Source organism: Drosophila novamexicana, unplaced genomic scaffold (genome assembly GCF_003285875.2).
Source record: "Drosophila novamexicana strain 15010-1031.04,08,12 unplaced genomic scaffold, DnovRS2.1 tig00000796-arrow-arrow-pilon, whole genome shotgun sequence".
Taxonomy (NCBI): Eukaryota; Metazoa; Arthropoda; class Insecta; order Diptera; family Drosophilidae; genus Drosophila; species Drosophila novamexicana.
In genome coordinates this window covers 1,107,183-1,120,945 of record NW_020824824.1, presented here as the reverse complement: position 1 = coordinate 1,120,945, position 13,763 = coordinate 1,107,183, and the positions used below count along the sequence as shown (strand labels likewise).

The 13,763-nt window shown below is 46.8% G+C and overlaps 2 long non-coding RNA genes across 13 annotated transcripts; both read right to left on the bottom strand.

Moving 5' to 3' along the window:
* Positions 1 to 1,770: 1,770 nt before the first annotated feature.
* Positions 1,771 to 2,612, bottom strand: LOC115763939. Of its 6 annotated transcripts, none has more exons than XR_004017967.1 (5): positions 2,455 to 2,612; positions 2,338 to 2,381; positions 2,251 to 2,262; positions 1,977 to 2,095; positions 1,878 to 1,913 (listed from the first exon to the last, which is right to left on the bottom strand). It is a non-coding gene; the product is annotated as an uncharacterized LOC115763939 (long non-coding RNA). The 6 variants fall into 6 exon arrangements; XR_004017968.1 differs by lacking the exon at positions 2,251 to 2,262 and adding an exon at positions 2,212 to 2,250 and having other exon boundaries at positions 1,977 to 2,135; XR_004017969.1 differs by lacking the exon at positions 2,251 to 2,262 and adding an exon at positions 2,212 to 2,250.
* A 7,289-nt stretch (positions 2,613 to 9,901) lies between these two features.
* On the bottom strand, positions 9,902 to 10,827 carry LOC115763940. 7 transcript variants are annotated; one of them, XR_004017976.1, is made up of 6 exons: positions 10,807 to 10,827; positions 10,584 to 10,749; positions 10,467 to 10,510; positions 10,341 to 10,391; positions 10,106 to 10,264; positions 10,007 to 10,042 (listed from the first exon to the last, which is right to left on the bottom strand). It is a non-coding gene; the product is annotated as an uncharacterized LOC115763940 (long non-coding RNA). The 7 variants fall into 7 exon arrangements; XR_004017975.1 differs by having other exon boundaries at positions 10,106 to 10,224; positions 10,380 to 10,391; XR_004017977.1 differs by having other exon boundaries at positions 10,341 to 10,379.
* Between the last annotated feature and the right edge of the window lie 2,936 nt (positions 10,828 to 13,763).

Genomic DNA, 13,763 nt, shown 5'->3' with positions numbered 1-13,763 from the left:
GATCATCGGGAATGGGACGCGTACCCACCAGAGGTGGAAGTGGCGATCCGGAATGCGGTCCACAGCGCTACGGGAGTCACTCCGTTCTTCGCGGTCTTTGGACAGCAGATGTACCTGAATGGTTCCAGTTACAAACTGGCCAGGAAGCTGAGATCATTGGCCGACCACAGTATTTCTGACCTTGACGCAAAGGACAGACTGGCTGTAATCCGAAGCCAAGTCAAGGACCACCTGCACACCGCATACGAGCGAAGTCGCCAACGGTACGACCACCGCGCGCGACAGCTCCATTTGGAACCAGGACAGGAAGTGTGGAGGCGCAACTTCGCACTAAGCAGCTTCGGCAAAGCCTTCAATGCCAAGTTCGCCCGGAAATTCTTGAAGAGCCGCGTCGTCCGAGCCGTGGGAACCAACGCCTACGAGTTGGAAGATCTCCAGGGACGCGTGCTAGGCGTCTTCCACGCAAAAGATATACGAACATAATCGTAATTTGCTCACCTCCCTGCCAGGCAACGGCGGCGGCAGCGCCAGTCCCCCCTTTTTTTTTGGGTCAGCGGCAAAAATATAGATTACTTGTCGTGGGTGTGGCCTACGTTGGGCATCGTTATTAGCCGGCTGGGTCAATCCATGAAATGCGCACGCAGATTCCTTGTAACTGTCCTTCATGTCGTTACAATAATCTGCGTGGTGATGTTGCATTTGACGTTATCGGCAGCACCGAGGGTTACTCAGTTGGTTGCGTGCGATATTATCGGCCACGCCGATATCTTTTTGTCATATGGTCGGAGTATGCGGGGTGAAGCTGGGCCCACGGCGGAGCCCAAATTTTTGAAGGGTGGCAACGCCAGACATGCGATCCACGGCGCCAAAAGCGACGATTGCTATTGGCCGCCCGGTTCGCTCTTAAAGAGAATATGAGGAGAGTGGATCGCATGCCCTTGGATATGCCCTTGGCCTTCATTTGGGCCGTTGACCCAAAAAAATGCAGCTGTGCAGATGAGCAGCAACGGTGCCCGCCTCGCAAATGTATGCGTGTGCCGAAATTCGGCACCGATGGTGTGGCTGCCCAAAATGGAGGGAGTGCGATTTGTTCAGCGGTTAACGGCGGACGTGCCAGCTCGAAGTGAGCATAAAAGTTGTATATTGCATATCTGCTCAAAAGACTCGAATTTTTTTCCCTTCTGCAAATTAAGCCGGCGCGTAATACAAATGACTTAACAGACAAATAAAAGTTTTGGTTTTGTGTTTTTTTTGCCATTTAATAAATATATCTAAATCAAACCGCTCGAGTCACAAAAAAAATATAATAAAAAATTAAAAGAGACTTAAAACTTAAGTGCGACGAGAGACGAACCAAATAAGCCAAAAATTAACGGCTCCGGCACCAAGGAGACCAGCTCGCGCACCAGAGAGGCCCACGAAACATTCAAAGGCCAGGATTCAGTTCAGCGGCGCAAACCAGCCATATCCGCGACGCCGCCAGCAAGCGTCGGCGCAAACCTGAAGGCGACGAGACGAGCCACCAACGACCGGGCTCCAACGACGAAGAAGCGGCCACAGGCGAGACCCCGCCCACATCCACCGAGTGAGTCCGTTCCATTTTTTTGCCCATCCTCGTTCGAGCCCCTGGCAGAGTCAGAAGAAGACTCCTAATTGCACTCCCTGAAGAGGAGTAGATTTTTTTTTTATCGTAAATTTAGTTAATTTGTAGTTATAAAATATATTTATACATACATAGGCACTTACGCCGAGCTTCACTTTAGAGTGCGAACGGTGAGGGAAACTCCAAAGGTGATGCATCTGCGCCTGTAAAATATAAAAATCTAAAATTAACACTTGCGCGAACTATGCTCACATACTTACCTAATTTGAATTTACGCATTTATATCGCCCCTTACCACCCCCAGAGAGCTCTTTAGGTAGGGTAAGGTAGAATTAAGCGATTTAATACATACAATACATAATACGTGACATACCCAGTTTTAAGTAATTGTGTGGGCCATTGTTCCTAAATCGGCGCAACGATTGCCTCTAAAGTGCCTCCTTGCGCGTTTCTATTGCGGCGACTAGCAATATCCTTGTAGTATTTCGTCGCCTGTTCCATTCAGTGTTGTAAAAAAATAAAAAAATTAATTCTATAAGATAAGAGAAAAATTTAGGAATTAATGCACTTTGTCAATTAGTATAAATATATGCAACAGTAATACGCACCTGGAGAAGAAATGTTCACGTGCATGAATACGAATTTACCTGAATAGAGACCTCGTGCGAATTGGAAAGAAATAAAAGAAATATTAATGCCAATAATTATAAGAATACACAAACCATTATACGCACCTGTGAAGTTAATGAATTATCCGCTTGCATGAGATCCTAAACAGCTGCAAGATAAATGCCATAAGCAATGATTATAATTGTTATACATTTTAAGAAAACGCAACCAATTATACGCACCTAGTGAAAGAAATCATGTCCGGCTAAAATAATATTGTTGGGGAGAGTGGGCATTATGGCCGACACGGGCTAATATAGGCCATTTAGTGGCCAAAATGAGGGAGACGAGTGGAGGTGATCGTCTCATGGTAGGGCGGGTACGCTGGGTCCGGAACCAGGGCCCGATCTGGAAGAGTAAGGTGGATAAATAGTGTTTTTTTGTTAATTTATATTGAGTGTCTTACCTTTGTTGTTTACATTTTCATAGTTGTTACAGCTGTGTATTTTGTTCATGAGTTAGTATTTCCGAATATTTGTTATCGATTATGCGGTTCATTTTGAGTAGTGTTGTGTGAGTCTGTTTTGCTACAGACGTGTAGCTTTGTTGTTATCGATTGTGCGGACTGCGGGCCAGGGATGGGACCACACCCAGAGAAACCGATGAGCCAGCCGGCGCGGCCCACTGAGAAACAAGCAGTTCCGTAACAATATGGCGCCCAATTTGAAGAAGCACTCGGCTTCTTTGAAGTCGGTGTGTAATCAAAGAAAAATAAATACGATAAAAATGAAGGTACAGAGGAAATGACTCCCTTGGCTTCAGGACCCACACCGCTGAAGTCTTATGTGGCACGAGTAGGTAGCTCATAATCGCGCAGCGTGTAGTGGAATCCGAGAAGCACGACGGAAGTAGAGGTTATCTGAATATCCATCCATAAGCATGAGGGGTTTTTTTTGTAGTGGTTGATGGCCGTTCGCATGTTGGCGAAACATTTGCGACTATCCATCGTTCGCCTGGTGGTAGCCGCAACGACAAAGGCATCTCATGATTAAAAAAATGTGATATTAGGGTAGTTTAGTCAGATGTTATTTATTCAATTAGTAGTTTTTGTCTCATTTTGTGTCAATGTTGGATGTATGCTGGCCGTAGTTATACGAGCTTCGGAGACAGGTGACCCAGGACGATATAGAGCCGAGCCTGCGCCGCATCTGTCACACAGCATATCCCAAGAATGGCCAGAAGAGCGACGGAGACGGATCTTGCCATGGAGTCCATTGACATGGGGAGTTTTCTTGTCGCGGTTGATGACGGTAAGTCACGTTTGCTAGTTGGTGAACGTTCGCGACCGTCCATCGTAGCCTGGTGGTAGCCGCCATGACAAAATAACCTGTGACAAAATGTGATATTAGGGTAGGTCTGACTAGAGTTTGTTTAATGTTTTCTATTTGTTTTGTCCCACTCTGTGTTAACGTTTGGTGTGTGCTGGCCGTAGTTAAATGAGCTTCGGAGGCAGGTGACCCAGGACGATATAGAGACGATCCTGCGCCGCACCTGTCACACAGCATACCCTAAGGGTGCACAGAAGTGCGACAGAAACCAAATAGCCTTCAAGGTAGCGTTCCTTGAATGCCGTTCGTCAGTCAAACTGACGAACTGAGCATGGGACGAATGCTGAAGTGTTGTCCACTGTCCAGATTATTCGTAGATTATTTAGCCTGTGTTAGGATTTGTCTTCTCTCCCCCAAGTATTTGAAATTAATTAGAAAGAAAAAAAATTTAATTTTGTGAGTGTTTTTGTGGTCGATGTGTATTAATTTATTATTCTTTATTAGTAAGATTTGTTAGTGGGTGTTTATTTATTTATTAATTTATTAGGAATATTAGTAAAGTTTTTATAAGGGTTGTAAGCCTTGTAGAAGAGAGGGGTACTGTTCTCAGAAGGGATAAGTATGGCTGAGGAACAGGTGTCTGATTGGGCTTCTGACGCTGATGGGGCATCGGCTCTGCCACCGCCGCGCCCAGCTGGAGGGCTGGTGCGAACGCCAATGAATTTCCGGGGATGTCCAGAGAGACAGATCCCGGAAGAGGGTCACCTGGTAGACTTGGAGAAAGAATTGGCGCAACAGGATAGACCTCCACGGAACCTGGAGTTCCCAGAAGCCCCGAAAGACTCAGTGCTCAAATCGGCGGCAAACGCGGCGATCGCTCAGGCCCACCAAACATATCTGCATGCTCTGCCATCTGGCATCAGCGAGTCCATCCGCGAGGAGATGCGAGCTGGCTTCATGGAAATGATGAAGGGCATCATTGATGTGCTTAGGCCGCCAGGGAGCCAAACCGCCGAGACTAACACTGCGCCGAAGCCGCCCAGACATGTCGAGCCGGGACCACGAACAGGCGCCATCCCGAAAGAACGGGAAGTGTTCCAGCGCGAGGCATTTCCACCACCGGTGCCACCGAAGCCCCATAGACAAGGCGCACGAGGGTCGGAGTATTCGTCCAGCAGCCCAGTTTACGTGGCAGATGCTCAGTCGAGGAACTGGCGTAACCCGAATAACCGCCATTTCCGAGTAGAGGACCGGGGAGCGGATGATTTTCAACCGGAGGAGGCGTACGCCAACGTGCGAGAAACTGCGTACATGAAGCTCGAGCGGTGGAACGTCAAGTTTGACGGCGAGGACGCGATGAATTCGGTCGAGGACTTCGTGTTCCGCCTAGAGTTCCTGCAGAGGCAGTATCAATGCCCGTGGAAGGAGGTCCTGCGCGGTTTCCACCTGCTCCTTACCGGCCGCGCCCGCGAGTGGTATTGGATGCACGTGCGGCATTCTAGGGTCGACAGCTGGATGCAACTGCGGCATGCCCTCTTGGACAGGTTCCGGGGCTACCAGACGGAACACGATGTAATGCAGGAGCTTCTACAACGAGAGCAACAGGCCAGCGAAGGGGTGGATGATTATATCCACCACATGCGTCAACTCGCCGCGCGATTCGAGAAGCCGCTGAAAGACCGAGAGCTGGTGAAGATTATAAAGCGTGGTTTAAAAGAAAGTCTGGCGAAATATATCTATGCCATGGACGTACTCACCGTGGATGAGCTGCGCCAAGAGTGCCTAGAGGTGGAGAGGCACATGGGTCGCAGAAGCCGGACTGGGTACCTTCAGCCGTCGCGTTGTCCACAAGGAACGAGGCCCGTAGTCCACGAGGTTGAAGTACCACCGCATCTTACAGAAACGCCACCGGGAGAACTGGAGGAGGCCTTCGTGCGAAGCAGAAACTCATCCCGAATTGTATGCTGGAACTGCAGACAGTTCGATCACGTCTTTAGAGACTGCCTGTCCAAGGAGCGGAAAATATTCTGCTATAGGTGTGGAAAGCCGGACACTGGGGTCGCTGGGGCCAAGATGAAAGGGTTGCTGGACACGGGGGCCTCAGTCAGTCTGTTGGGACAAGGATGCCGGGAGTTAGTGGAGAAACTGGGATGGGAAGCGCGGCCATACGAATCGATGGTGAGGACAGCGGCGGGTGCCAATCGCCCAATTTTAGGTCGCGTTGGGAAAGGAAGATATCGTATTTTACATGTGCCCGGACCTGCGACAGGAACTATACCTTCGAGATCGCACCAGAGCTGCTCGGTCCGGCCAGAAAGTCCGAAACACCACCAGAGGCATCTGAGGTAACGGTAGCGAACCCAGAGGTGGCTTATTACCGGGACGACGACGACTGCGTGACGGATCCGGAAATGTGGGACCTGAACAACGATCAGAGGAGTCAGTTGGAAAGCGTGAAGCGCAGATTTCTCCAATTTGAGAAGGATGGCCTAGGGAAAACTCACCTGCTGCAGCACCGAATTCAGCTGATCGAGGGAGCAGAACCCGTGAAAGACAGACATTATCCGCTGTCCCCGGCCAAACAGGAGATCGTGTGGGCCGAGGTGGATAAAATGCTAAAGTTGGGCATCATCGAGGAGAGTGACAGCCCCTGGAGCAACCGGACGACGGTGGTGATGAGGCCTGGGAAGAACAAGTTTTGCTTAGACGCCAGGAAATTAAACAGTGTGACGGTAAAAGACGCTTACCCGCTTCCATGCATCGAGGGCATCCTATCGCGAATCGACGAGACTCATTTTATCTCTAGCGTCGACCTTAAGTTCGCGTTCTGGCAAATCGAGATGGAGGAGAAGAGCAGGGCGTATACGGCGTTTACTGTACCAGGGAGGCCGCTGTACCAGTTCCGCCACATGCCATTCGGGCTCTGCAACGCCGCTCAACAACTTTGCAGGCTCATGGACAAGGTAATCCCGGCGAATCTGAGGTCCAACGTATTCGTATACCTAGACGACTTGCTGATAATATCGGCAGATTTTCCAACGCACTTAATATACTTGGAATTGGTGGCCGAGTGTCTGAGGAACGCGAACCTCACCATAGGCATGGCGAAGTCAAAATTCTGCTTCCGCAACCTAAACTACCTGGGTTTCATCATAGGCGGCGGGACGCTGCGCATGGATCCGGGAAGAGTAGAAGCGATCCGGAACATCCCGAATCCGAGGACGGTCAAAGAACTACGAAGCTTCTTAGGTACGGCGGGGTGGTATCGCCGATTCATAAAGAACTTCGCCGAGATATCGGTACCGTTGACTGATGCCCTTAAGAAGAGAGCGGGTAGATTTGTGTTGAGCGACGAGGCCATAGAAGCCATAGAAAGCTTGAAGTTAGCCCTCACCACAGCCCCGGTGTTAGTTCACGCGGATTTTCGAAGACCATTCTTCATCCAATGCGACGCATCTCACTACGGAGTAGGAGCCGTGTTGTTCCAGCTAGACGACGAACAACAGGAAAGGCCGATCGCATTCTTCTCGGCCAAACTCAATAAGCACCAGATCAACTATTCGGTGACCGAGAAGGAATGCCTAGCCGCCAAACTGGCCATACATCGATTCCGGCCGTACGTGGAGATGATGCCGTTCACGGTAATCACCGATCATGCGAGTCTGCAGTGGCTTATGAGTCTCAAAGACTTGAGCGGGAGATTAGCCAGGTGGTCCCTAGAACTGCAAGCGTTCCCTTTCTCCATGCAGTACCGCAAGGGAGCCGACAACGTCGTCGCAGACACATTGTCCCGAAGCGTGGAAGAAGTCGAACTGACCCCGGAAGATCTGTTGGGATTTCAGACCCCGGAGTTCGAGAGCACCGAATATCGAGAGCTGATAAAAGAGGTGATGAGCCAACAAGGGAAGTTGCCGGACCTTAGAGTGCAGGACGGACTTCTGTTCAAGAGGACCGTGCACGAGAGCTTGGAGGATGAGGTCGAAGGCACAAGTTGGAAGCTATGGGTGCTGGAGTCGCTGACGGCAGGACTCATCCAACAAGCACACGCGGACGAGACGTCAGCTCATGGAGGCATGAGGAAAACGCTGCACGCGCTGCGCAGGCGATATTATTGGCCCAACATGGCCATACAAGTCAGGGACTATGTTCGGAAATGCGATACATGCAAGGAGACCAAGGCACAGAACTACCGAATGCAGGTCGGAATTGGGGAAGAAGTGCGCACCGACCGCCCCTTCCAGAAGCTGTATATCGACTTCTTGGGGAAGTATCCACGGTCGAAACGAGGGCATGCGTGGATATTCGTCGTCGTAGACCACTTCTCGAAGTTTACCTTCCTGAAGGCCATGAGGGAAGCCACCGCGGCGGATGTCGTGAACTTCCTAGTGCATGAGGTGTTCTTCAAATTTGGCGTGCCGGAAGTGATCCATTCGGATAATGGACGACAATTCGTGCCAAAGTCGTTCGATGCGATGGTCCAGGCGTTTGGCATTACTCACCTGCGCACACCAGTGTATTCGCCTCAGAGCAACGCCGCCGAACGCGTGAACCGCACAGTGCTGTCGGCAATCAGAACCTACCTGGGTCAGGATCATCGGGAATGGGACGCGTACCCACCAGAGGTGGAAGTGGCGATCCGGAATGCGGTCCACAGCGCTACGGGAGTCACTCCGTTCTTCGCGGTCTTTGGACAGCAGATGTACCTGAATGGTTCCAGTTACAAACTGGCCAGGAAGCTGAGATCATTGGCCGACCACAGTATTTCTGACCTTGACGCAAAGGACAGACTGGCTGTAATCCGAAGCCAAGTCAAGGACCACCTGCACACCGCATACGAGCGAAGTCGCCAACGGTACGACCACCGCGCGCGACAGCTCCATTTGGAACCGGGACAGGAAGTGTGGAGGCGCAACTTCGCACTAAGCAGCTTCGGCAAAGCCTTCAATGCCAAGTTCGCCCGGAAATTCTTGAAGAGCCGCGTCGTCCGAGCCGTGGGAACCAACGCCTACGAGTTGGAAGATCTCCAGGGACGCGTGCTAGGCGTCTTCCACGCAAAAGATATACGAACATAATCGTAATTTGCTCACCTCCCTGCCAGGCAACGGCGGCGGCAGCGCCAGTCCCCCCTTTTTTTTTGGGTCAGCGGCAAAAATATAGATTACTTGTCGTGGGTGTGGCCTACGTTGGGCATCGTTATTAGCCGGCTGGGTCAATCCATGAAATGCGCACGCAGATTCCTTGTAACTGTCCTTCATGTCGTTACAATAATCTGCGTGGTGATGTTGCATTTGACGTTATCGGCAGCACCGAGGGTTACTCAGTTGGTTGCGTGCGATATTATCGGCCACGCCGATATCTTTTTGTCATATGGTCGGAGTATGCGGGGTGAAGCTGGGCCCACGGCGGAGCCCAAATTTTTGAAGGGTGGCAACGCCAGACATGCGATCCACGGCGCCAAAAGCGACGATTGCTATTGGCCGCCCGGTTCGCTCTTAAAGAGAATATGAGGAGAGTGGATCGCATGCCCTTGGATATGCCCTTGGCCTTCATTTGGGCCGTTGACCCAAAAAAATGCAGCTGTGCAGATGAGCAGCAACGGTGCCCGCCTCGCAAATGTATGCGTGTGCCGAAATTCGGCACCGATGGTGTGGCTGCCCAAAATGGAGGGAGTGCGATTTGTTCAGCGGTTAACGGCGGACGTGCCAGCTCGAAGTGAGCATAAAAGTTGTATATTGCATATCTGCTCAAAAGACTCGAATTTTTTTCCCTTCTGCAAATTAAGCCGGCGCGTAATACAAATGACTTAACAGACAAATAAAAGTTTTGGTTTTGTGTTTTTTTTGCCATTTAATAAATATATCTAAATCAAACCGCTCGAGTCACAAAAAAAATATAATAAAAAATTAAAAGAGACTTAAAACTTAAGTGCGACGAGAGACGAACCAAATAAGCCAAAAATTAACGGCTCCGGCACCAAGGAGACCAGCTCGCGCACCAGAGAGGCCCACGAAACATTCAAAGGCCAGGATTCAGTTCAGCGGCGCAAACCAGCCATATCCGCGACGCCGCCAGCAAGCGTCGGCGCAAACCTGAAGGCGACGAGACGAGCCACCAACGACCGGGCTCCAACGACGAAGAAGCGGCCACAGGCGAGACCCCGCCCACATCCACCGAGTGAGTCCGTTCCATTTTTTTGCCCATCCTCGTTCGAGCCCCTGGCAGAGTCAGAAGAAGACTCCTAATTGCACTCCCTGAAGAGGAGTAGATTTTTTTTTTATCGTAAATTTAGTTAATTTGTAGTTATAAAATATATTTATACATACATAGGCACTTACGCCGAGCTTCACTTTAGAGTGCGAACGGTGAGGGAAACTCCAAAGGTGATGCATCTGCGCCTGTAAAATATAAAAATCTAAAATTAACACTTGCGCGAACTATGCTCACATACTTACCTAATTTGAATTTACGCATTTATATCGCCCCTTACCACCCCCAGAGAGCTCTTTAGGTAGGGTAAGGTAGAATTAAGCGATTTAATACATACAATACATAATAAGTGACATACCCAGTTTTAAGTAATTGGGTGGGCCATTGTTCCTAAATCGGCGCAACGATTGCCTCTAAAGTGCCTCCTTGCGCGTTTCTATTGCGGCGACTAACAATATCCTTGTAGTATTTCGTCGCCTGTTCCATTCAGTGTTGTAAAAAAATAAAAAAATAAATTCTATAAGATAAGAGAAAAATTTAGGAATTAATGCACTTTGTCAATTAGTATAAATATATGCAACAGTAATACGCACCTGGAGAAGAAATGTTCACGTGCATGAATACGAATTTACCTGAATAGAGACCTCGTGCGAATTGGAAAGAAATAAAAGAAATATTAATGCCAATAATTATAAGAATACACAAACCATTATACGCACCTGTGAAGTTAATGAATTATCCGCTTGCATGAGATCCTAAACAGCTGCAAGATAAATGCCATAAGCAATGATTATAATTGTTATACATTTTAAGAAAACGCAACCAATTATACGCACCTAGTGAAAGAAATCATGTCCGGCTAAAATAATATTGTTGGGGAGAGTGGGCAGTATGGCCGACACGGGCTAATATAGGCCATTTAGTGGCCAAAATGAGGGAGACGAGTGGAGGTGATCGTCTCATGGTAGGGCGGGTACGCTGGGTCCGGAACCGGGGCCCGATCTGGAAGAGTAAGGTGGATAAATAGTGTTTTTTGTTAATTTATATTGAGTGTCTTACCTTTGTTGTTTACATTTTCATAGTTGTTACAGCTGTGTATTTTGTTCATGAGTTAGTAGTTCCGAATATTTGTTATCGATTATGCGGTTCATTTTGAGTAGTGTTGTGTGAGTCTGTTTTGCTACAGACGTGTAGCTTTGTTGTTATCGATTGTGCGGACTGCGGGCCAGGGATGGGACCACACCCAGAGAATCCGATGAGCCAGCCGGCGCGGCCCACTGAGAAACAAGCAGTTCCGTAACATATTTAAAGACCCGCTACTCTTGGCTCACAGATAAGAACATCGAATCACGCAATGGTTCGAAGATCTTGCTGCAGATAGCGTTGAAGTTAATAATTGTTCGGACAATCCTCCCCCCCACCCCCAGTAAAAATGTACATCAGCTCCGCTTCAACTCTTTTACTGAATAACTGATTACAGTTCAATGTACAATATATCGATCTACAATATCTATAGTTATTCAAGCACACATTCCAAGAAATGTAAATACTATATCAACTTGTGGCGTCAACAGATTGAATGAATAATGAATAATTTTAACTCCATTTTCATTTTATTACGATATCTTGCTGGTCCTGCTCGTTCGTTATATCTTCTACTATAATACAATGTGTGTAAAGCGTACTTTGTAGTTCAGTCGAGAAAAAAATTTTTTTTTTTATTTTATTCTTTAATTATATGTCAGTGGTAAGTCGGAAATATTATTTTAAATTGGTTTGACTTTCGTAAATTTTAAGGAATATTTGCTTTTTAAAGCTATTAATGGCAATTTCTACTGAATGTTTTAAATTTACGGCAGAGCTTTCGTTACTATTCATAAGTAGTTGGAGTGAACGAATTTGAATTGGCTTGAGGGGGTGTCGATAAGAGATCGGCAGCTATGTTGGTGTTGCGTGGCTTATAAAGGAGCTCGTAATTTTCATTTTATCGTTCGAAGGTAAGCTTTTTATCAGGTTATCCAAATAGACCTGCGCCTTCTTTAACTGTTTCTTCTATTTGATTGGCTTGTGTTGTTATCGAAATGTGTAAGTTGTATGTTGGTTATGTGTTCCATACATAGTTCTTTTGTTTCGTTATTGTATTTTTATTAATAAAGTGAAATAATTTCCGTGTGTTTTTATTATAGTTTTTCGATTTTTCGTAGTGTCGTGACCTATGATACCATTAAAGGTTCCTAGCTCAGACAGAAGAAAAAATTTTAGTTTACCCATGCCGTTGACAAAAATATCGATATTTGCGAAATGAGCAATGTTGGTCTTGCCTCCCATTCATTTTGCAGCGAAACATATTTCATCGGTATGAGTGCCCGAATGAGTAAAGGTTTAACGTAATTTTTATTTAACCCGGTGTCTATGAGGATGGACTTCGTCTAAAAAAATTACCATCGTCGGCTATTTCGTATTCTTCTGGGATCTCTACTTCATAATTATTACGAATTATATATACAGTTGTCCGAGACCAAGCGGTTGTATACAAGCCAGCTGCAGCCCGTTTATTTTCTTTCCGCTTTGTACTTAACGGTGGCTGTGCAATTGTTTTTGTACGCATTTTCCTCCTCTACGCTTTATTGATCAACATATCAGTTTTTTAAATTAGTTTGGCAAATTCGATTTTAATTTAAATTAACATTTATTAAATCGAATTTAGAGTCAAATAAGGATTCTAAGGAAAGTTTTGACGATTCACAAAAGTAACGCAATAATAACCAAATAATAAATGGTAAATTAAACATAGAATCTACAGAGTTAGAATGTAGATTCGAAATGCTGGCCTCTCATATAGATACAGCATTAAATTATCAGTCTCGAGTAGAAACTATTTGTATAACGACAAAGGCTCGTCTAAGGTCCGTTATCAAGACATTAAGTCTGCAACGCCTACAGGCATGCCCGTTGCGGCTCGCATCTGGCACTTCTCAAGTTTAGTGGAAAATACTCCGAGGTTAAGAATTTTATTAGCCTATTCAAAACTCTTGTTCATAACGATCATGCGATCCCGAGCATAGAGAATTCAATCACCTGATCTCATGTCTCTCTGGTGAAGTTCTAGGCACTGTTAGAGCGTTTCGTGTCACCAAGGACACTTATTAAAAAGCATTGGACAGCCTAAAGTGAGTATACGACCATGAATTTCTAATATTTAATGAAAATATTTTAGCTCTCTTTAGCCTGTCAAAAATAATGCAATTGACACTGTCTCTCACATCGATGGTTCGCTCCTGTCAATAGGTGATGACAAAAAGATTTCTATCGCGATTCTTATTCACCTCGCTGTGAACAAAGTTGACCCAATGACTAGACGAAAATGGGATGATCAACTAGATCATTCCACTATGGAGTAATTGTGAAACAGCCTTGAATCGAAGATAATAACACCTTTCTGCTGAAGAATCAGCTAAATCTTTGTCCGATGGCCCGAAGCCAAAAACAATAATCGAGGATCGTTTTCGTGTTCTGTTGCTAATGTAAGAAACGAATAAGTGACCCAAAATTTGTATATTGCGGTTCCGAAGGCCACTCGATATTGAATTGCTCAAGATATGCCGCGTTATCATTACAGCAGCGGCTTGAGTTCGCTAATGCGGCTTCTTTATGCATCAATTGCCTTCTGTAGGGGTATACTGTTGCCAAATGTAAGCAAACAAGTGCAGAGTATGCAGTCGTCCTCATAACACACTGTTGCATAGAGACTCTGCCGTTTCTAATACTCGAGCATTAATTCCACCCCTTGACTCCGCACAACAGACAGATCAACCACCGACATGCTATGCTATGCTATGCATATGAATGTGTCTGATATTGTAATCCTAGCTACTGCAGTCGATAGCGATAAAACGAGAAGTGACGAGTTCGTTTTGGCTAAAGCTTTACTCGATTCTGGATCACAAATTAATTTAATAACAGACGAGGTAGCACAGCGATTGCAGCTGCGTTGAGAAGAGGCCAATATCAACCTA